Raw genomic sequence first — 21707 nt, 5'->3', positions numbered from 1 at the left:
GGTTGATGATGGACCGTCGGAGCAACCTCAATCTAACTGGTTACCTTTGGTATGTAATAGAATCATCATGATCATCTTGTTAGAATAGTTGGATAGAGATAGGACTTGTGTTTAAACCTGTAATCCTATTCTATCTCTTCTTCTCTCTCCCATAGCAATTATTCTCTGTCTCCTGTAACGATCTATCAGATCGATCTCTCCTAAACTTGTACGCCAAGGCTTATGCCCAATATATATCAATGCGGCCCGAGACAAAGGGTTTAACGCTTCCAACCTATTTTACATGGTAGTCAGAGCCTCTTCCTCAAAGATCATAGATCGCATCTAGCTACCTCCCAAAACTATACCAATCTTCCTCCTTCGACCAAGAGCATGTCGACCACCGCTGCCGCATCGTTGTCCACCACCGCTGGCGCGCTCATCACCTCGTCATCTTCCGCCTTCGCGTCGTCTTCCTCCACCACCACCGCGGGGTCTCTCAGATCGCCACCAGAGGAGAAGCTTACGAGGGGAAACTTCCTTCTATGGAAGGCCATTGTGCTGCCTCAGATCAAAGGCGCTCAGATGGAACACCACCTCGACGGGACGAGCCCGCCACCACCGGCCACCCTCACCGTTACCAAGGACTGCAAGGAAGAACAAGTCTTCAACTACGCCCGATCCCTCACGTACGCACAACAGCAACAACTTCAAGGGTACTTGACGGGATCTCTTTCCCGCGATATCCTCGCTCAGGTCGCGACGCTACAGACGCCAGCCGAAGTTTGGAGCGCCATCCATGCCATGTTCGCTGCCTAGAGTCAAGCCCAGGCCATCAACACCCGCATCGAGCTCACCAATCTCAAAAAAGGTAACATGACCATGGCTGACTATCTTGGCAGGATCAAGAGCCTTACTGATAAAGTCGCGTACACTGCCGCGGCACTCTCCGATCCGGAAATCGTCTCCAAGATCCTCGCTGGTTTGGACATGGAGTACAATCCAGTGATTTCTGCACTCACCGCTCATGTGGAACCCATCACCGTCCAGGAGTTGTACAATCAGCTTCTGAGTTTTGATGCCCGCCTCACCCTCCTTCATGGTGGCGATCTTCGGCAGTCGTCTGCGAACTCCGCGTCCCGTGGCCGCGGCCATGGGCGCGGTCACCAGGGGCAGAGTCATGGCGGTGGGCGCGGACGTGGTGCTCCTCAGGGCGACGACGCTCGCTCTGGTGACACCTACGGCTACCACTGTTGGGGAACGTAGCAAAATTTTAAAATTTTCTACGCATCACCAAGATCAATCTATGGACTCATCTAGCAATGAGGGAGAGAGGAGTGCATCTACATACCCTTGTAGATCACGAGCGGAAGCGTTCAAGAGAACGGAGTTGATGGAGTCGTACTCGACGTGATCCAAATCACCGAAGATCCTAGTGCCGAACGGACGGCACCTCCGCGTTCAACACACGTACGGAGCGAGGACGTCTCCCGCGCCTTGATCCAGCAAGGAGGAGGGAGAGGTTGAGGAAGAGGGCTCCAACAGCAGCACGACGGTGTGGTGGTGATGAAGCTGTAGTACTCCGGCAGGGCTTCGCCAAGCTCTTATGGAGGAGGAGAGGTGTTGGGGAGGGGAGGGGCTGCGCCTTGGATGTTGTCTGCAGCCCTCCCCTCACCCCTCTATTTATAGGGGAAAGGGGAAGGGGGCCGGCCCCCTCTAGATGAGATCTAGAGGGGGGGGCAAGGGGAGGGGGGCTTGCCCCCCAAGCAAGGGGGCGCCCCCTTTAGGGTTTCCCCCAACCCTAGGCGCATGGGCCCTAGGGGGTGTGGCGCCCCAGCCCACTTGGGCTGGTTCCCTTCTCCATACAGCCCATAAGGCCCTCCGGAAGAGGTGGACCCTCCCGGTGGACCCCCGGAACCCCTCCGGTGGCCCCGGTACAATACCGATATGCCCCCAAAACTTTCCGGCGACCATATGACAACTTCCCATATATAAATCTTTACCTCCGGACCATTCCGGAACTCCTCGTGACGTCCGGGATCTCATCCGGGACTCCGAACAACATTCGATAATCACATACAAGTCTTCCTAACAACCCTAGCGTCACCGAACCTTAAGTGTGTAGACCCTACGGGTTCGGGAGACATGCAGACATGACCAAGACGACTCTCCGGTCAATAACCAACAGCGGGATCTGGATACCCATGTTGGCTCCCACATGCTCCACGATGATCTCATCAGATGAAACATGATGTCGAGGATTCAATCAATCTGTATACAATTCCCTTTGTCAATCGGTACGTTACTTGTCCGAGACTCGATCGTCGGTATCCCAATACCTTGTTCAGTCTCATTACCGGCAAGTCACTTTACTCGTACCGTAATGCATGATCCCGTGATCAACCACTTGATCACATTGAGCTCATTATGATGATGCATTACCGAGTGGGCCCAGAGATACCTCTCCGTCATACGGAGTGACAAATCCCAGTCTCGATTCGTGCCAACCCAACAGACACTTTCGGAGATACCTGTAATGTACCTTTATAGTCACCCAGTTACATTGTGACGTTTGGCACACCCAAGGCACTCCTACGGTATCCGGGAGTTGCACAATCTCATGGTCTAAGGAAATGATACTTGACATTCAGAAAAGCTACAGCAAACGAACTACACGATCTTTGAGCTAAGCTTAGGATTGGGTCTTGTCCATCACATCATTCTCCTAATGATGTGATCCCGTTATCAATGACATCTAATGTCCATAGTCAGGAAACCATGACTATCCTTTGATCAACGAGCTAGTCAACTAGAGGCTCACTAGGGACGTGTTGTGGTCTATGTATTCACACATGTATTACGATTTCCGGATAACACAATTATAGCATGAACAATAGACAATTATCATAAACAAAGAAATATAATAATAACCATTTTACTATTGCCTCTAGGGCATATTTCCAACAACCACAACGGGGGCAGCTACAACAACAACAACAACAACAACAACGGCGACAACTTCACCAACGACGGCGGCTTCAACTCCAACAATGGCCGTCGTCCCCCTGCCACCCGTCCTCGTCCATGCTGCCAGCTCTGCAAGAAGTCTGGCCATGAGGTTATGGATTGCTGGCATCGCTTCGACGAGAACTTTGTCCCTGATGCTCGCCATGTTGCTGCTGCCATGTGTGAACAGGGAGGCGATGGCGTCTGGTATGTTGATTCTGGCGCCACCGACCATGTTACCAATGAACTCGAGCAACTAGATCTTCACGAGAGGTACCATGGCGCTGATCAGATCCACACCGCAAGCGGAGGAGGTATGGATATTTGCCACATTGGTCATGCCTCAATTAATTCCCCTAACCTTAAACGTGATCTAGTTCTTAAGGATGTCCTTCATGTTCCAAAGCTGACAAAAATCTTGCATCCATATCTCATTTAGCCACCGATAATAATGTCTTATTTGAAACTCACCCTCGTTATTTTTTCATTAAGGATCGGGCAACGAGGGAACTTCTCCATCACGGTAGATGCATTGGGGGTCTCTACCCCATCACATCCGGAGCACTTAGTCGCCGACGTCGTCAAGTCTACTCCGCCATCGAACCCTCTCTGGAAAGATGGCATCAACGATTACTACATCCATCAACGGTCATTGTGAAACAAGTAGTCAATAAAGATTCTTCCTTTGTCACATAGTTCCATTAGTGAGTCTGTTTGTGAAGCTTGCCAATGTGCCAAGAGTCATCAGCTTCCCTATCCTAAGTCTTATAGTGTGTCTCATGCTCCTTTAGAGCTTTTTTTAGTGATGTATGGGGCCATGCCCGTGATTCCTTTGGACGGAAAAAATATTATGTCAGTTTCATTGATGATTACAGCAAGTTTACTTGGATTTATTTGCTTAAATATAATTCTGAAGTTTTTTCTATCTTCCAAGAGTTTCAAAAACTCGTTGAACGACAATTTGATCGAAAGATTCTGTCAGTCCAAAGTGACTGGGGAGGGGAGTATGAGAAACTCAACTCTTTCTTTAGTAGCATTGGGATTGAGCATCATGTGTCATGCCCTCATGCCCACCAGCAGAATGGCTCTGCTGAATGCAAACATCGTCACATAGTTGAAGTTGGCCTTTCTCTCTTAGCTCATGCCTCTATGCCTCTTAAATATTGGGATGAAGCTTCCATTACTGCCACTTATCTCATCAATAGGCTTCCCAGCAAAGTCATTGGCAATTCCACTCCATTAGAACGTTTGTATCATAAAAAACCTGAATATAACTATCTGAAATTTTTTGGGTGTGCTTGCTACCCCAATTTGCGTCCATACAATCATCACAAGCTTGAATTCGATCCACTTAGTGTGTTTTTCTTGGTTATAGAAACCTCCATAAAGGGTATAAATGTCTTGAAATATCCACTGGACGCATCTATATTTCCCGAGATGTTGTTTCTGATGAGACCCTTTTTCCTTTTGCCAAACTACATCCAAATGCGGGAGCCTTACTTCGTGCTGAAATAGCACTCCTACCTGATCTTTCTGCACCTTGTGATCACGGTGGCGAATTAACTAAGGTTGATCATGTGCAAAAATCCTAAGGAAATTCTGATTCAGCTGATATTTGTGCTAATTTGAATCGTCACTGTATGTGTGAAGAAACAGACAAAACAGGCACGGAATATGCTGCTGATCTGGCTGACAGCATGTGATCCCAGGCGGATCCGCGCGCTCAACCTGCTGCCGCTGTCGACGCACGATCCCAGGCTGATTCGCCCGTGGGCTGGACTCGCGCGGGCCTGTGGCCGACCACTCTGCCAGGGTGGAGCCCACTAGCCTCGCCATATCGCCTCACGCCACGCCTCCTCGCTTCGATTCGCACGCCAGCGCATGTGCGGGAGAGGGCGAGTCCCCTACTGCCACGTGCCGCGGGCCTCAGCAGCGGCCGACCCCGGGCGCGTGGCCGGTCCCACCTCAGCACGGGCCTCCTCAGCGGCCGACCAGTCGCCAAGATCCGCGCCAGGATCCGCCTCGAATCGGGAACTGGCCAATTTGTTCCCTGCATCGGATCGGGAGCCGGCGGGATTTTCTGTGGCAGATGAGGCTTCACCAGGATCTTCTGTACCACCATCTACAATGGCTGTTCCTGTGCATTCTACGCCCTCTCTTTGGCAAACAAGGGCACGGCCGGGTATTGTGAAGGAAAAACAGTACAATGATGGTACAATTAGGTATGACAAAATCAAACGTGATTTTCTTACCACCACTGGTGAACCAATTCATTTGCATGATGCCCTTGCCAATAAGGATTGGAAGGAAGCTATGGATACTGAATATAATGCACTTATGAAAAAAAAAAATTTGGCACTTGGTACCACCAAAACATGGAGACAATATTATTGATTGTAAGTGGGTGTACAAGATAAAAAGAAAGTCTGATGGAAGCATAGACAGGTATAAGGCCAGATTAGTTGCCAAAGGATTTAAACAAAGGTTTGGAATTGATTATGAAGATACCTTTAGTCCTGTTGTTAAGTCTGCCACTATTCGACTTGTCTTGTCTATTGCTATTTCCAGAAGTTGGAGTTTAAGACAGCTAGATGTTCAGAACGCGTTTCTTCATGGTGTTCTTGAGGAAGAAGTGTTCATGAGGCAACCACCAGGTTATGAGGATCACAGCACACCAAAGTATGTCTGTAAGTTGGATAAAGCATTATATGGCCTGAAACAAGCACCAAGGGCTTGGTATTCCAGATTGAGCATGCAGTTACAACACCTTGGGTTCATACCATCCAAGGCAGATACATCATTGTTCTTCTTTTAAAAAAAGGCAGTATTACTATCTTTGTGCTTGTCTATGTTGATGATATAATTGTTGCTAGTTCAAGTGCAGAAGCTACTACCTGCTTGCTTAAGGATTTAAAGTTGGAGTTTGCTCTCAAAGATTTGGGTGACCTCCATTAATTCCTTGGAATAGAAGTAAAGAGAATTAAAGATGGCATACTTCTCTCGCAGGAAAAATACACCACTGATATTCTCAGAAGAGTGGGTTTGGAAAATTGCAAGCCGGTTAGTACACCAATTTCTACCTCAGGAATGCTCACAGTACAATGTGGAGATGCTCTTGCACCAACGGATACAACAAACTATAGGAGTGTTGTAGGTGTCTTGCAATATTTAACTCTCACGTCCTGATATTTCCTACTCAGTGAACAAGGTATGTCAATACTTGCATGCACCGAAACTACTCATTGAATAAAAGGTGCAGACGACTTCTCGGTGGAGAAGGTGATTGGCGCAGAAGAAGATGAATTGGAACGTTGGCTAAAATAATTAGATTGGCTGAGGGCATAGGAAGGTCATACGCCCAGGCAACGAATGAAATCTAACGGGGAGATGAAAAAAAAAGTTGAATCCTAGGTACTAAATACCGACGATCTGGCTGTACATCTCAGGTGGACACGTGGAATAGGGTAATGGATGCTGATGTGGCATGACGTTGATGTGGATGATGCGCATGTTGAAAGAATTAATAGTAGTGGGGATCAACTTCTTAAAAATGTAAGATGTGAAGGCAAAGATTGCACATACAATTATTGCGGGAGGGAGGCAAAAACACTGATAAGGAAGAAAAACAAAAAAAGAAATTTTCTACAAGAAACAAAAGGAAGGAGAAAAAACAATTTTTCTACGCCCACATGGCACAACGACCGAAAATGAACAAGAGATTGGCTGGCTTGCATCGATTTTCTGTCAAGACATGTATTGGTAAGAGCGTGTGGTGAAGGAACTTGTCTTGGATGTTGTTCCTACCAAGGTGACACAGTTGATGTTGATTCATTTTTGCCGCTTTTGGGGAGAGCCGTAAAAAAAGCCTTTGTTCAGATGTTCCAAAAAAAAGCACCGGCCTGGATGGCTTTCCGACACTTTTTTTTCAAAGGTACTGAGATGTTTGCGATCAGGAGACCGGGGCGATTTTACCGTTCGGGCACCCTGGGCACGTGCCCGGGCTCGACGGCGCCATTTAGATGAACTCCAGCAAGCCATCATCCAAGCCACCAGAATCGTTAAACATGTTAAAATACGTTGGAAAATCGCGAAACAACGTTTTGCAAACAAACGAACAGAACTACATGGGCCAGCTTGATCATTTCATTGCTTACTAAGCCTTTCTCGCTACAACCAGAGCCTTAGGCCCATTCTCATGTTTCGTAACATTGGTTATGGGCTATGCTCGCAGCAACCATAAGAAAAGCCAGCTCACCATAAGCACGAAATCATTAATTGAAGAGTACTCATTGCAAAGATCACTCCAACTTCACAGGTTGCGATAAAGTGGCGCACATGCAGTGTGTCATTTGTCGCAACCTGAGAGTTTTCCCTTTTTTCGTATATCTGTTTATTCAAAACGTTTTATCTCTCAAACCGTGCGCGCATATCTGAAACCGTTTTCACCGTTAGATTCCTCGCGTCGAGATCTTCAAAACTAAATCCCATGTTGATAGGTTTTACCAAACTTTTTTTTCACGAAATAAATTGGATGAAAAAACCGAACCGGGAGCACGGGTTTTTTCCCTTTCCAAAAGAGGCACGCTCGTGCCTCTTACGAAATCACAACCGTGCCTCTCACGGAAGCAAAATTGTGACTCTCGCGGAAGGAAAAAAAAGAAGAGAAAACACGTTTTTTCGTTTTCAAGGAGGTACGGCCGTGACTCTCACGAAAACACACCTGTGCCTCTCGCGGAAGCAAAACCGTGACTCTCGTGAAATAGAAAAAAAAATAAAACGTGTTTTTTTCGTTTCCGAGAGGCACCGTGCCTCCTGCGGAAGCAAAACCGTGACTCTCGCGAAAGGAAAAAACGGGTCCGAATAACTGCCACACGTGTGGCATGGACGGGAACCCGCCCGCACGCCTCGTGTGGCATGGACGGGAACCGGCCCGCACGACCACGTCCGCGCGCACAAAAGCACGGCCCGCACGTCCGGTGTGTGGCAACCCCGCCCGCACTGCCCCTTCCGGGCCAGACGATCCGTTGCCCGCACGACCCAGCCGTTCCCGGCCTCCGATCCATCCCCTCTCTCGTCTGCCGCCATCGTCCCACACCTCTCGAACCCCGACCTCCGTCGCCGGCCATCTCTGGTTGCCATGGCAACCAGGGCAGATCCGTAGGGCACTCCCACCGCAAACCACACCCCAACCCTCCCCACCCCCAGCCCCCCACTCCAACCCAGCCCTCCAGAGACGATCATCTAAAACCAGGTGAAATCTCCCGATCTCATCCTTCTCATCCTTAAGGCTGAAAATCTCCCGATCTTGTACTGGGTCCATGCTATAGGGGTAGAACACTGCATGGTTCAGTGTATATTCACAATTGCCAGGCAGAATACACCAGATCTGCCATGTACTACGTTTGAGATTAACTTAAGTTCATAGTTTAATTGACGCAAGTAGTTGGGTATGAAATGGATGAGTAGGAATCCCTAAAAAAGGGCAGGAAGGACAATTTTTGGAATGAAGGGGTGGGAAAAATTAATTGCCACTTGTGTATAACGACAGTTCCCACCTTTCGTTGTCAGTAGCTGCCACCTATTTTGACCTGTTGCTTGCCATCCCTATCTTCTATGTGCAAGCAGCATAAGAATACAATTCTTGTGGATTGTTGATGCCTTCTTGTTCATTCAGTGATTGAGAACACATCGTAAAGAAGGGAGACACGGAAAGAATGAATCACGAAGATGGCGCTGATGCTTGGGGTTCTCAAAGGCCAGAAACGCCCCCTTGGAATGCATCAGAGTACAGTCAACTCATCTCTGCAGGGCCGTTGCTGCCACTACTAGAACAGTATGCAGGCGTAGGTATGATGCGTGATAACAAAAGAAGAGAACAGTTGCCATCTTCGCAACGATGAAGATGACATTCTACTTATGTCATACACTGTCATTTTTTCGCAGGTTCTTATGACCAAAACACTCATAGGGGGCCCCCGTGGCAAGTTCAGTCACAAGGCGCTAACACTGACAAATGTACGGGCAGCCAACTTCAACTAGCTAGTATGGCTAATCAAGGTAATGCAAAACGAAAAAAGAGCACATACTGCTGTGGACATGAAAAATGAACATGCAAAAAAACCGGCAAAAGGACTCACGAGTTATCACGGGTGAAAATGCAGAGCCTTCATGCAGCACGTGGCATCAGGCAGCACCCATGTACCTGCCATCGACGTCATACACAGGTGAGTCCATAAAAAAAGTGAAGTTGCGGATGCTCAATTAGCAGAAGGAGCATAGTTGACAACTACAATTGCCATGACTGGACATCTGCAATTGCCATGAATTAAAAACTACACTTCTCATCCCTGGACAACTGTTGTTGCCATCCCTGGACACCTGCAGTTGCCATGAAGGAACAACTGCGGTTGCCATACCGATGCAACTATAGTTGCCATGCCAGTAAAACTGCAGTTGCCACATCAGGGGCAACTGCAGTTGCCGTGCTAACACAAAACTGCATTTGCCATGAATTGACCAACCACTACTATGCTTACAGGTTATTACGCTGGTGGTAACCCGGCAAACGTCTCGTGGCAAGCTTCACAAATTGCAGGTGGAGCACGTCATTATGGTGTCACAGACCACACAAGATGGTCAAATGCAGCACAATAAGGTAAGGAAAAAAAACCGAACCACAAAAAACAGCGCTACATTTGTTATTTGTAGTTATTTGTAGGCAAAACAAATAGTTGCCATGTTTGTTGAATAGTAGCTGCCATGACTGGACAGCTACAGCTGCCATACATGTCCACACGTAAACTCACGGCTTGCTGTTTGAAATGATGTCATGCCAAATCACTCGAAGATGGTGTGATCCGTTGCGATACACATGTTATCCAAACAAAAATCTTACTCTCGTACCTGTTTTTTCTATTATAGGGCCTACAACTACACTGAACAACGGCGCGGGGACATCTACGGCGGGGAGCTCTGAGCGCACGGAAGACGCGTTCCACCAGCCAGCAGACAATCATGCCACAAACAATTTCGAGTCAGAGTCGGGAATGGCAATCATTCCAGCAATGCCGACAAGCACCCCTTTGAACACAAGCACTGGCAACACTCAAGTAGATGGAACTGCCGCCGATACTGAAGTGAATGATGAAACTGACGACGACGCACAAGGGGATGAAGATGGTGGGCAATCAGAGATCATGGTACCTCAGCCACCGTACATTGGGCAGAGATTTGAATCGTTCGAACAAGCAAAGGAATACTACCAGACATATGCAAAGTTCCATGGATTTGCGGTCAACACCGAGTACCATAGGAAAATTAAGAAAACTAATGAGTACAGCAGAGGTGACATGAGGTGCCACAAGGCACGGAGGAACAAGAAGGGGAAAGGCGTTGCGCCTGTCGTTCCAGAACGAAAGAGAGGTATCATTCTCAAGACTGAGTGTCCTGTCCGGTGTAAGCTAAATGTAGATGGAGCACAGTGGGTGGTCAATGAATATTTTGACGAGCACAACCACCAACTCATAAAGAAGTTCGACCTGGTAAAATTTCTGACCGCCCACAGAGGGTTCACCCCCGTCGAAAGGCAATTCGTAAAGCTGCTACATGATTGTAACGTCGGTCCATCAAGAATGGTACAGATACTATCTCTCATCCACAGCAAAAAGGGGACTCTGAGTAGCATGCCGTACATACCAGCTGACATCACAAACCTATAGGCCAAGTACCGTAGAGAGAGCAAGTTGGTAGACATAGAGGCCACAATGGCCTACTTCGATGAAAAAGCGAAGGAAGATCCAGATTTCTTCTACAGGATAAGGTTGGACGATGAGGACCGTGTCAGGAACATGTATTGGGTGGATGGTGCTACAAGGAGAGCCTACAAACATTTCCGAGATTGCATTTCATTCGACGCGACATACCTCACCAATATGTACAAGATGCCATGCGCTCCGTTCATAGGAATAAATAACCACAATCAGTCGTTGCAGTTTGGCTGCGGGCTTGTCCGGAATGAATACACGGATGGGTACGTTTGGCTGTTCAAGACCTTCTTGGAGTGCATGGATGGACTTGCTCCGATGAACATGAGAACAAACCAAGATTTCAGCATGCGTGCAGGCATAGAGGAGGTCTTTCCATTGGCAGTGCACAGGCACTGCAGGTGGCACATTATAAAGAAGGCTGAGGAGACGCTAGGACCGTTCTTTGCTGACCGTCCAGAGCTGCACAAGGCATTCGAGCTGTGCGTGGACCACAGCTTGACGGTGGAGGAGTTTGAAAGGAGCTGGATGGCCATGACTGAAACACATCAAGTCCAAGACAACGAGACTCTTGTTAGCCTGTGGGAGAAGCGAATGTACTGGGTGCCGGCCTACTTCATGCAGTGCTTCTTCCCCTTTCTGCAGACTACGCAGCGCAGCGAGGGGTTCAATGCTGTTTTGAAGTGGTACGTCAGCCCTGGCAACTCATTGCTACAGTTTGCCAAGCAATACACAACTTTGCAACAAAAAATTCTAGGATCTGAGCTACAGCAAGAAGCGACCATGGCACTAAAGCAGCCAAAATTGCTAACGTATTTACCGATAGAGAGGCAAATGAGCAAGATATACACCAACAAGATCTTTAACAAGTAAGTCAGTTGCGTTACAGTCTTATTTGCAGAAAAAGCACCAAGTCAGTAGGTGCCTTATAGAGTGCAATGCAGTTGCCATGATGTGCAGTTGCCATGTTTAATGAAATACTGTTTGCCATGCTTACTCAGCTGCATGTTGCCATGTTCAATGAAAATTCTGTTTTGCCATGCTTGCTCGGGTGCATTTTCCTTGTTGAATGAAGTTCGGTTGCCATGTTTAATGCACTGTGCTTCCATTGGGGCATGTTGGCATGAAAATGCCAATGTCAACTGGAAAAAATGTTATATTGGCGACACATATGCCGAAATGCAGTTGCCATGTTTAATAAAATGCATCTGCCATGTTTGTTGAAATGCAATTGACATGTTTACTCAACTGTAGATGCCATGTTTAAATAAAAGGGCAGTTGCCATGTTTTATGCAATGTGCTTCCATTGGGGAATGTTGGTGTGGAAAAATGACGATGTCCAGTTGAAAATGTACTACAGTTGCCATGTCTAGTGTACTGCATTTGTCATGTCTAGTGTACTGCATTTGCCATGTTCAACGTACTATATTTGCCATGTTCAATGAACTATGTTTGCCATCTTCAAACAAAATGTATTTCTATTTCCATGACAACATAAGGTGGTACAAGAAAAGAGTGCACGATAGTTTAACAGAAAACACACAAAACTTGCAGATTCCAGGAAGAAATAAAGCGTGCCAGCATGTTCACGGCTTTCCAGGTGGACGAACATACGTTCAAGGTGTGTTCTATTTTGTGCATGTCAGATTCAGAACCTGAAGACCCAGACAAAGGAAGGAACTACTTCGTCAAAGCCTCGATAGGCGAAGGCGAGTACTACTGCCAATGCTGCAAGTTCGAAAGGGACGACATTGTGTGCTGTCACATACTAAAAGTAATGGACATGAACGCTGTGACACGGATGCCCCGCCATTTCATAAGGCGGCGATGGACTTGGGACGCTGACAATGCGTTGGCGCCGCAGACAACACACGCAGTTCTGGCTGTGCATGACGAGAGACCTGAGTCAACCATGGAAGCCGTGAGGCACGTTGTGCTGACAAAGAACTATGCTGAGCTAATTGATGAAGCGTGCAAGAGTGATGAGACAGTGAGAGTCACAGAAAAACACAGGAAGGCACTGAAAGGAGAGCTTGATGAGATCAAGAAGAGGAAAGCTGAGGAAGCCTTACACCGGTTCCCCCGCACATCAAGTGTGCCTTCATCCACGGGGCCATCATCTGAAAACTCGGAGATAGGATCTGGAACATCAAGCACACAGACCCAGGTCAGGAACCCACCCCGTTCTATCACAAAGGGTCGTCCAAGAGAGATAAGGTACAAGTCGGGATTGGAGATCCAAGCAAAACACAAGAAAACGAAGAAAGGGGCGGGCAATCCATGAGCAAAAATTGGGGCGATGTGACATGGTCCTTGTGGACATTTTGTTTTGTACCCAAGATGATGAGAATTTTTTAAAAAAAAATGGGAGAATGACTCTTGAGGGGCATCAGAAGTGGAAGGAAAATTCATTGAATGAATAAATGCAGTTGCCATGTTAGGGTACTTAATCTGCCATGTTATGTGTAGTTAATCTGCCATGTTAAGTGTAGTTGGTCTGCCATGCTATTTTATACTAAATATGCCATGCTATTTTATACTAAATATGACATGCTATTTTATACTAAATATGCCATGCTAGTTGTACTGGATCTGCCATTTTAGTTGTACTGGATCTGCCATGTTAGTTGTACTGTATCTGCCATGTTAATTATGCTGGATCTGCCATGTTGTTTGTACTGTATCTGCCATGTTAGCTGTACTGAAAATATGCCATGGTATTTGTAATGACTCCGCATGGCATATATTTCCATGACAATACAACGCGGTTTAGAGACACATAGTGTGCTGTGTGCAAATGTATGGGAAACAAGTTGGAAAAAGCGTAACATGCATAAACCGCAGCAATGGTTGTGGCTACATGATCAACCTACCCATGCTAGCCGGTGCAATTAGCGATGAAAAAGAAGAAGCAAAACAGCCAAAATGAAAAACGACGATGACTTTCACTACCCATGTCTGATGAACTACATTTGCCACCTTTTTTAAAACATCATAGACGCATTCGAAACAGCAAACCGGTGCTAGAAACGATGAAACCATTGTAATAATGATAAACATAAAAACATATCTGCTGTAACGCCTAAAATAGGTTCACGTCCACACATATATTACAGAAACTATTCAGATGTCGCTCACACACCACCACTACATAGTTAGGCTACGCGGGGATGCAGTCATAACATAGCACACAAACATAGTTTTCAACGAGAAACAAAGAGATAGTACCTTACATTCCTTGGCAACAGAATGTAAGGTATGCGTCCGGTCTGTAACGCCACATGATCACTTGTACTTATTGATGACTTTCTTGACAGCTTCCTCCACGAACTCGCGTGCTCCGGACCGCTTGTTGAAATCTTCATTCGTCAACCAGTTCCATGTGTAGATTTTCCAGAGCTCAACGACCATTGCAGCTGTGATAGGGGGGACAATTCTTCCTTCCCACTTTGCAAAGTATTCCAACGCGTGAAAGCCACAGTCCATCCTGCACGAGGAAAAGAGTCAGGTGAACACGCAAAAAGGACAGTCGTAACAAAGATAGACTTCAATTCAGATGTGACAACAAAAGAGGGGTTGGATTGATGTAAATGGCACATGGAGGAAGGAAGAAATTACGTGTTCCCTTGCTTCGCAGTCGCCACATACTCAGTCGGGAAATGCCTGATCTGGACCTTTGAATGTTCGTAGTGACGGTTCCATGTCTCTTTGAGGTTGTTAATGAAGAATTCGGCATGCGTAGTAAGGTCTGCATTAGCTTTCGAACGGATTGAATTAAGCACCTCAAAACGTTGGTTCTTCAGGTCAAGACAGATCGCATAGTGGTGACCACACTTGTCGTGTGGGTCATGTGGTGCAAGCTCCTGGAACATGGGGAACATGACCTGCATTTAAAAGTGAAGAAATGAGAAGTAGAGTTCACATAAAGAACAACAGAGGGACAAAAAATTAGAATCACGTAGAATGTTTGGTTATGGGTGGGGGTAGTTGAAAGAAAGTTGCCGTCCATGTATGAACAAAATGTGCTGTGTATTTTACTATCAAGTTGCCACATAGTTTGCACGGGATGCAAAAATCAAGAAGTCATTGTGCACGGTAGCTGTTGCCACATGAAAACATCTGCCACATAAACACAAGTGCAGATGATGGCAAAAAACCACATCATGTGAAAAAACATTGCAGATAGGGAAGGAGTACTCACATATTTCTTCAGTGTGAACTTGAATTCACCGTGTTGAGCAAAATTCTTCCTCGGGATTTTATGGTGGAAGTCACCATCCCATATTTTGTAGGTCACACTGTAATGCATGATTATCTTGTCGGCACACACATCGGTGTGATTGTTGATGTAGTCGATCCCGCATGCAACTACATTCGTCGACATTTTACCGTTTGGCCTCACGGACTCGGCAAGGTCACCCAGCTCGACGTACGTCGCTCCGCATTGAATGACTTTGGTTCTGTCCAAACATAAGCTATATGAAAACAATATGACATGGAATAATCATGCCTACTAAGTAAAAAAATATATGCAAGAACTAAAATGTAAGCAGATCGTGTATACAAAGTACGAAGAAGATGAATGGTAAAAAAGGAGCAAAGCAAAATGAGAGATTATGGGGTGTGGTCATTTACGCTTTCAGCTCCTTCATGTGCTTGCTGCTGGCCCTCGCATTTCCAAACCGCTTGACGATATCGTACAACTGGGTCTGTTCCTTAGTGGCCCTGAATTCGGGCTCGTAGTCTTTCGCGGGAGGTGGGTGAACTACCCTCTGCTGCCTCACAGAACCAGGAGTGGCACTCCTAATGGTATCCTCAGATACCGTATCTGCAGGCACGTTGGAACTTGATTGCCCTTGCCCTCGTGAGGACCTCCTCTGCAATGCTGCCTCCTCAATCATGCGGTAAGCTTCGTCAAGTGACGGTGAAATCTCCTCAGGGGTGGCTGCAATGATAAAAAAAAGTGGGTTAGGATACCTAGAAAATCAAAAACAGATGGATTGTGAGAAGATAGGGTGCATGATGTGAGATGTAGGTAGAAAAAGTGGGGCAGTTGCCATGTGTGGTCCAACTAAAGTGGCCATGTCATAGCAACTACAATTTCCATGTAGTTGCACTGTAGTTGCCATCTAGTTGGACTGTAGTTGCCATGTCACGGCAACTACATTTGCCATGCTGTGTCAACTCCACTTGCCATGTGATTGCCGTATGAAAAAATGCAGCATGGAAACAAAAAATGCAGGCGACATGGTGTGGTAAATCCAGTTGCCATGTGTAATGCACTGTATTTGCCATGTGACAGCAACTACAGTTGCCATGTTGAATCAACTTCAGTTGCCACGTGGTTGCCCAAATGTCAAATGCAGCATGGCAGCAAAAAAATGTAGGTGACATGGTGCATCAAATCCAGTTGCCATGTCATCACATGTCAGTTGCCATCACAAGTGAGAACCCCCAAAATATATGATTGGGACAAAAGTCAAACTACAAAGATGTATACAAGAAAAATCATAAGGACATGACAAGTGTACCTTGCACAATCGGCTCTGCGAACTTGACAGCCTTCCTGCCCTCGACCATTGGCTGCGCCATCATTGCGGGCATGCCTCCTGGGAAAGCAAAGGCAACTGGCATAGGATCTTGCACCACCGGTTGATCTTGACTGATGCCAAGGCTGAAGCTCGGTGGGGTAAAGGCCATTGGGTGCCTCTCATTCCTACTGGCCGGACCACGAATGACTTGCGGGGCAGAATCCAAGGGTGAAAGATCGACAAACATATCTGAATCGGCCGCTACAGAATGATCGGCCTTATTTGTAGGGCGGGGCGTGTTGTCAGCGGTATCAGCCGCAGCTTTCATGACAATCTTCTTGTTTGGGCTGTAGGGGACACCGACATTGACTGGGAGCCTGGAAGTGCGCAGATTTATGCTGGGGATTTCCACTGCGGATAAAGGCGCAGTCTGCTCCGGTTTTTCACCTGCGTCACTCGTGCCCGGCTTGACACCTACATCAGTTGTGCTTCGGTCTTCCGGTTTCTCCATCACATTGCTTTTGGCAGGTGTCGGGAACAGTGTGGACGCAGGAACATAACCAGACTCGTCTCTCCTGCTCCTAGCTACAGCCGGTGCGTTGGGTATGTCTGTTGGTTGCTTGCGGGGGCTACGACGCCTAGGTGGAAGACCAGCACGCGAAACAGTCGCCTTAGCAGTATCTGCACCAACAGGAGCTGGAGCTGTTGTGCCAGGACTCTCACCTGTAGATGGCATATCCTTGTGAACTGCCGCCTCAGCCGCTTCTGTCGTGGACACAGGAGTGCCACCACACACGCGCTTGGAATCAGTGTCAGATGAGCGGGAATCTTCCTTGCATAGGTTCGTCTCGGGAGCGTCCACTTCAACGCTTGCTGATGGGGTGGCATGGCTCACAGTAGCATCCTTCATTGTCAGAAGAGTTGGCAATATTTCAGCTGTCCTGGCAGATACCGACTCGTCACTCCCCGATGTACGGATGCCTGTTGTTCTAGCCTGCACATCTGGAGCCGGCGGAGATGGTCGGCCACTTGCATCAGAGTTGGTGGGAGCAGTCAACGGTGCAGCTGCAGTATTGTCGCCTGGTGCCTCATGTACATCTGAGTTGCCCCCTGTTGACAACTTTGAATGCAGGCGTTCGAGCGGGCCCTTACTGATATGCTTGGCCCCGCGCGTAGTAGTCTTCTTCACCCTGCAAAAAACAATAAAGCACATGAAAAAGGTATTAAAAATGAACAAAAATATGTTTGCCTTGGTAGAAATCTTTAAAAAAATGAAAAACAAGTGGAAAAGCTGGTAGTTGCCATGTAAGGGGAACGTGAGTTGCCGTGTGTCATAATTAGGAGTTGCCATCCAGCAGCAGTTGTCATGTTAGCCAAATTCAAGAATGATAAAAATGTCTGATCTGCCATGAATGCAATTTCAAACCTAGGTGTGGGATGAGCTCACAAGCCAACGGTAAAGATGGCAGTTGCCATTAGGTACATTAAAGTTACCATTTGGCCTAGATTCCAGTTACCATGTAAAAAACAATAGGAGTTGCCATACACTTAAAAAGGAAGGAAAAAATCATTTGGAGAACAACAGTTTCCACGTGGGGGGCGATGACAGAAGACAATGTGACAAGCTAAACGGATGCATTGGAAAATCAAGAAAATATAGCGCTATGTCAATGAAAGCGGATGAAAAAACCTACTTCTTGACTGCCTTCCTCATGTCTGGCAACACGACAGGATCCCCGGTGTTGGTCGTCGTCGTGCGAGGAGATGACCTGGTGGAAGCGGTATCACCGGCAATGGGGGCGCCTTTGTTCAACCGAGCAGAAACATGGGTTGGCGTTGGCGCCTGTTTCTTCGTAACTGCTCGTCCACCAGCTGTCGGCTCGCTGCACGTATGAGATGGAGGGAAAAAAGATGGCAATTGTCAGACAGCAAACTCGTTGCCGCGCTTGACAAAAACAAGTGAAAAAAAGGATGAGTCTGGTCGAAGAAAATAGACAAAGCAAAAAACTAAAATAAAAGTCGAACCTCTTCCTGGCAGCTACGGGGTCGGTCCTAGACCTCTTGCCAGCAGAACCCTGCCCAACACCCTCTGGAGCCCTCCCCCTCTTTGATGGCAAAACCCCCTCGCCTCTCGCAGCCGTGTGTTGTTTGACTTTCTCCGGTTGGGGGACATCTGTTGCATCCTTGCCCTTGTTACCACCTGCGCGAACTTCAGCATGATCATCATCATCGGTGTCCTCTTGCACATTCTCCATGACATCGTCGTCATCCTTGCTGAGACCAGCATCTCCACCTAGTTCATCTTGTGTGTCAGCAGGCTCTTGGGAACTGTTGTAGTCATACCGGCCACGGCAACCGGTTGGCCGGTGTGTACGTTCTGGGACAAATGAAGTGAACTGCCTCGCAACCGCGTCGCTGTCAGAGCCACTGAGGGACGTCCACCCCTCAACCAACTTCCCGAGCAAGCCGGTCATTCCAGATGCAAACTGCCCTATTAGATGCTCAACAGGTGCCCTCGCCTGTGCACGAAACAAAGAAGCATCAATGACCACCCGTATTGTTATCACTTGCACGACATCAAAAAATACTCCACGACAAACCATAGATGTAGATCTTTTGATTACCTCGGTAGGGCAAGACGGAGCTGAGTGCACGTCCATCCACTTTCCAAAGTTTTGAGGCCCCCCAAACACGCTGTAGTCTATAGCATGCTTGGCCATCAGCTGGAAAGAACAAAAAAAGAAAAAAAAGCTAGGACGTAAGAGAGAGAATGTAAGTTTAAGAACGAATGAAAATAGTTGCCATGTGGAATGAGACATGGATACAGTACTCAGACAGCCATGAATAACAAAGGTAGTCATCTCTTATGACCCACAGACGGTTGCCTCATGCCAATTTGTAGGCATGCCGTGTGGGCAAAGAAACCAGAACTAACCTACAGTTTTCCATATGTGGTGTCAGTAGCCTTGTCTGCGGCAAGCACAGCCTTGACAGCGTTGATAGTCCACACAGAAACAGCAAACTTGTGCGCAGGCGGCGGGCTTCTTGTCCTAGTGAAATCCACGGTGGACGGGTCAAGACAGTCGACGTACATGAGCTGATGCAAAACAATTTTAAAAAGAAATAAATATCAGTTGCCATCATGGGTACTGTGTGGAGGAAAACAGGATAATATATGTTCCCATGATAATCAAGTTGAGGTGCATGAAAGAAGAGAAGAAAAAGAAGATGCCATCTACATGTGCTAATTGCCATCATAGTGTGATAGCAGTTGCCATGTTGTTATGATGGAAGTTGCCATCATAGTATGATGACAGTTGCCATACTAATATGACGGGAGTTGACATATTGTCATTATACCAGTTGCCATATTGTCATTATGGCAGTTGCCATCTTGATATGATCAGGTTGCCATCTTGTTATGATCAGGTTGCCATGCATGAATAAAAGTGTGTTAAAAAAACAGTGTTCACAGAAAGAACTGGTAAAAAAATACCATTAAATGCAGTCGACAACCCTTTTGATACATCTTGCTTGAGAATGCATCGTGCAGGAAGTCGACAATAAACTTACACCAATTCATGTTCTTCACATTTCCCAGATCCGCCTGCACCACACAAAATTTCAGGACAAAAAAAGGTTGCCGCATCAGAAATCAAATGGAAAAAACATCGCAAAACGCTGGCAGTCACTAGCTTTACACATGACATCGGAGCCAAAAAGATCAAAGGAAAATAAAGTAGTAAAGATGGATCATTCACCAGGATGGGGAAGCATTTGTTGCTTGGGCGAAGAGAGGTGGTCGGCTCGAAAATAGCTGAGATGAGGTACATGAGTAGCTTCATCTTGAAAACATCTCCATGTGTCGTCATGGCCTGGAGCGAATCTGCCACTGCAGACGTGTTCGGCATGGATTCAGACCCAGGAAACAAACGGGGGAACAGCGCTTCCTCGATCTCATTGTTGACCTCGTACGGGACTTTCATATGTCCACGAGGCACACCCAAAGTGCAGAACACGGATTCCTCGTTCAACGGTAGTCTTCCACGTCCCAGAATCACGAATTCCCTGGAGGCGGGGTCGTAGATCTCACCAAGTCAGTCGCATACAGGGTTGACAAGGTTCATGCACCGGACATCCATCATAGACTGCATACCCATCTCAGCAGCAGCCCCCTTCTGATCGTCGGTGAATTTGTCAGTCAACGCAGTCAGTCGTTCTTGGGAGGCTCTGTTGCGAATACGTTTCTTCTTCTGCAAAAAACAGACAAAAAGTGATCAGTTGTTGCCATGTTTTTGCAAAAAGTGATCAGTTGTTGCCATGTTTTGCAATGTCATGAAATTTTAGTTCGTGTCAGACGACTGCAAGCTCGAGGTGTCAACCAGTAACATAAAGCAGGAGGAAGGGGGATTTGTGAACATTTACCTCATCACCCTTTTTTATCCGTCCAGTTGCCCGATTACGTTGTGGTGGATCCATGAAATCATCATCATCGTTTTGATGATCGCCACGAGCCATTCTGCTGAGATAGGAACAGACCAAATTGTCATGGTGGAAATGTAAATGCAAGAGGTAAGCAGTTGCCACCTAACAGAAAATGTCAACTAGTGAATGCAGAAAAAATAACATGAACACACACGCACCCCTCCTATGATTGTCGGAAACATAAACATGGCAAGTAAGCACGTTGGTTGCATTATCAAGTAAAAAAAAGTGTACATATGGTAAATGCATTTGAAAACAAAAAATGTTGAAGTTGCCATGTTAGCCTAAGATAGTATGATAGAAAGTCACAGAATCCTCCACATCAAAAAAACTAAGATGTGGCAGCTCACACACTGTCCTAAAAATACACCAATCAAATGCCACTTGTTCAGCGGCAGAAATGTGCTAGGGTGAAATTGCCGTGCTGAAATGCAACACATACTACAACAAATCGATGAAACCACATCTAATTCAAGAACCTAAAAAATTGCCACAGTGTGATCAGATATCACAAAGTCGTTGTGGCAAAACAAAAAAAATGCACCTACAGTACAATGAATTTGCCATATTGTACTGACTGCGGCATGGCAACAGACATGATGTGGTCAGCCAAAAACTTGCCACATGCAAAGCATATGTATGTCATCTGACACAATTGATATGCAAATTTGGTTGCCACATTATGCAGCCAATTTGCCACACTGTCTTATCTGCAGAATGGCAACAGACAGTGTGTTCACATTCTATTCGCCACATGAATATACTATCCAAGTGGCAACAGGCACACTTGATGTGCACATTAGTTGCCGTCCAGTGCAGTTGGCTCTTGAAACTGCATTGACTACCGATTTTGGCAACTATCACAGTGTGGTAACTATCACAAATTATTCAGAAAAATTAGATGCCACAATGAAAAAGCATGTTTGTGGCTACTATCACAGT

The 21707-nt window shown here is 46.7% G+C and overlaps 1 pseudogene; it reads left to right on the top strand.

Annotated features, from left to right (window-relative positions):
- The first annotated feature begins 921 nt into the window (after positions 1-921).
- Positions 922-1060, top strand: LOC125511854 (annotated as a pseudogene).
- The last annotated feature ends 20647 nt before the right edge of the window (positions 1061-21707 follow it).

Source organism: Triticum urartu, chromosome 5, assembly GCF_003073215.2.
Source record: "Triticum urartu cultivar G1812 chromosome 5, Tu2.1, whole genome shotgun sequence".
NCBI classification, from domain to species: Eukaryota; Viridiplantae; Streptophyta; class Magnoliopsida; order Poales; family Poaceae; genus Triticum; species Triticum urartu.
Note: the sequence above shows the minus strand (reverse complement) of the source record. Positions and strands in the feature narration are given on the sequence as shown.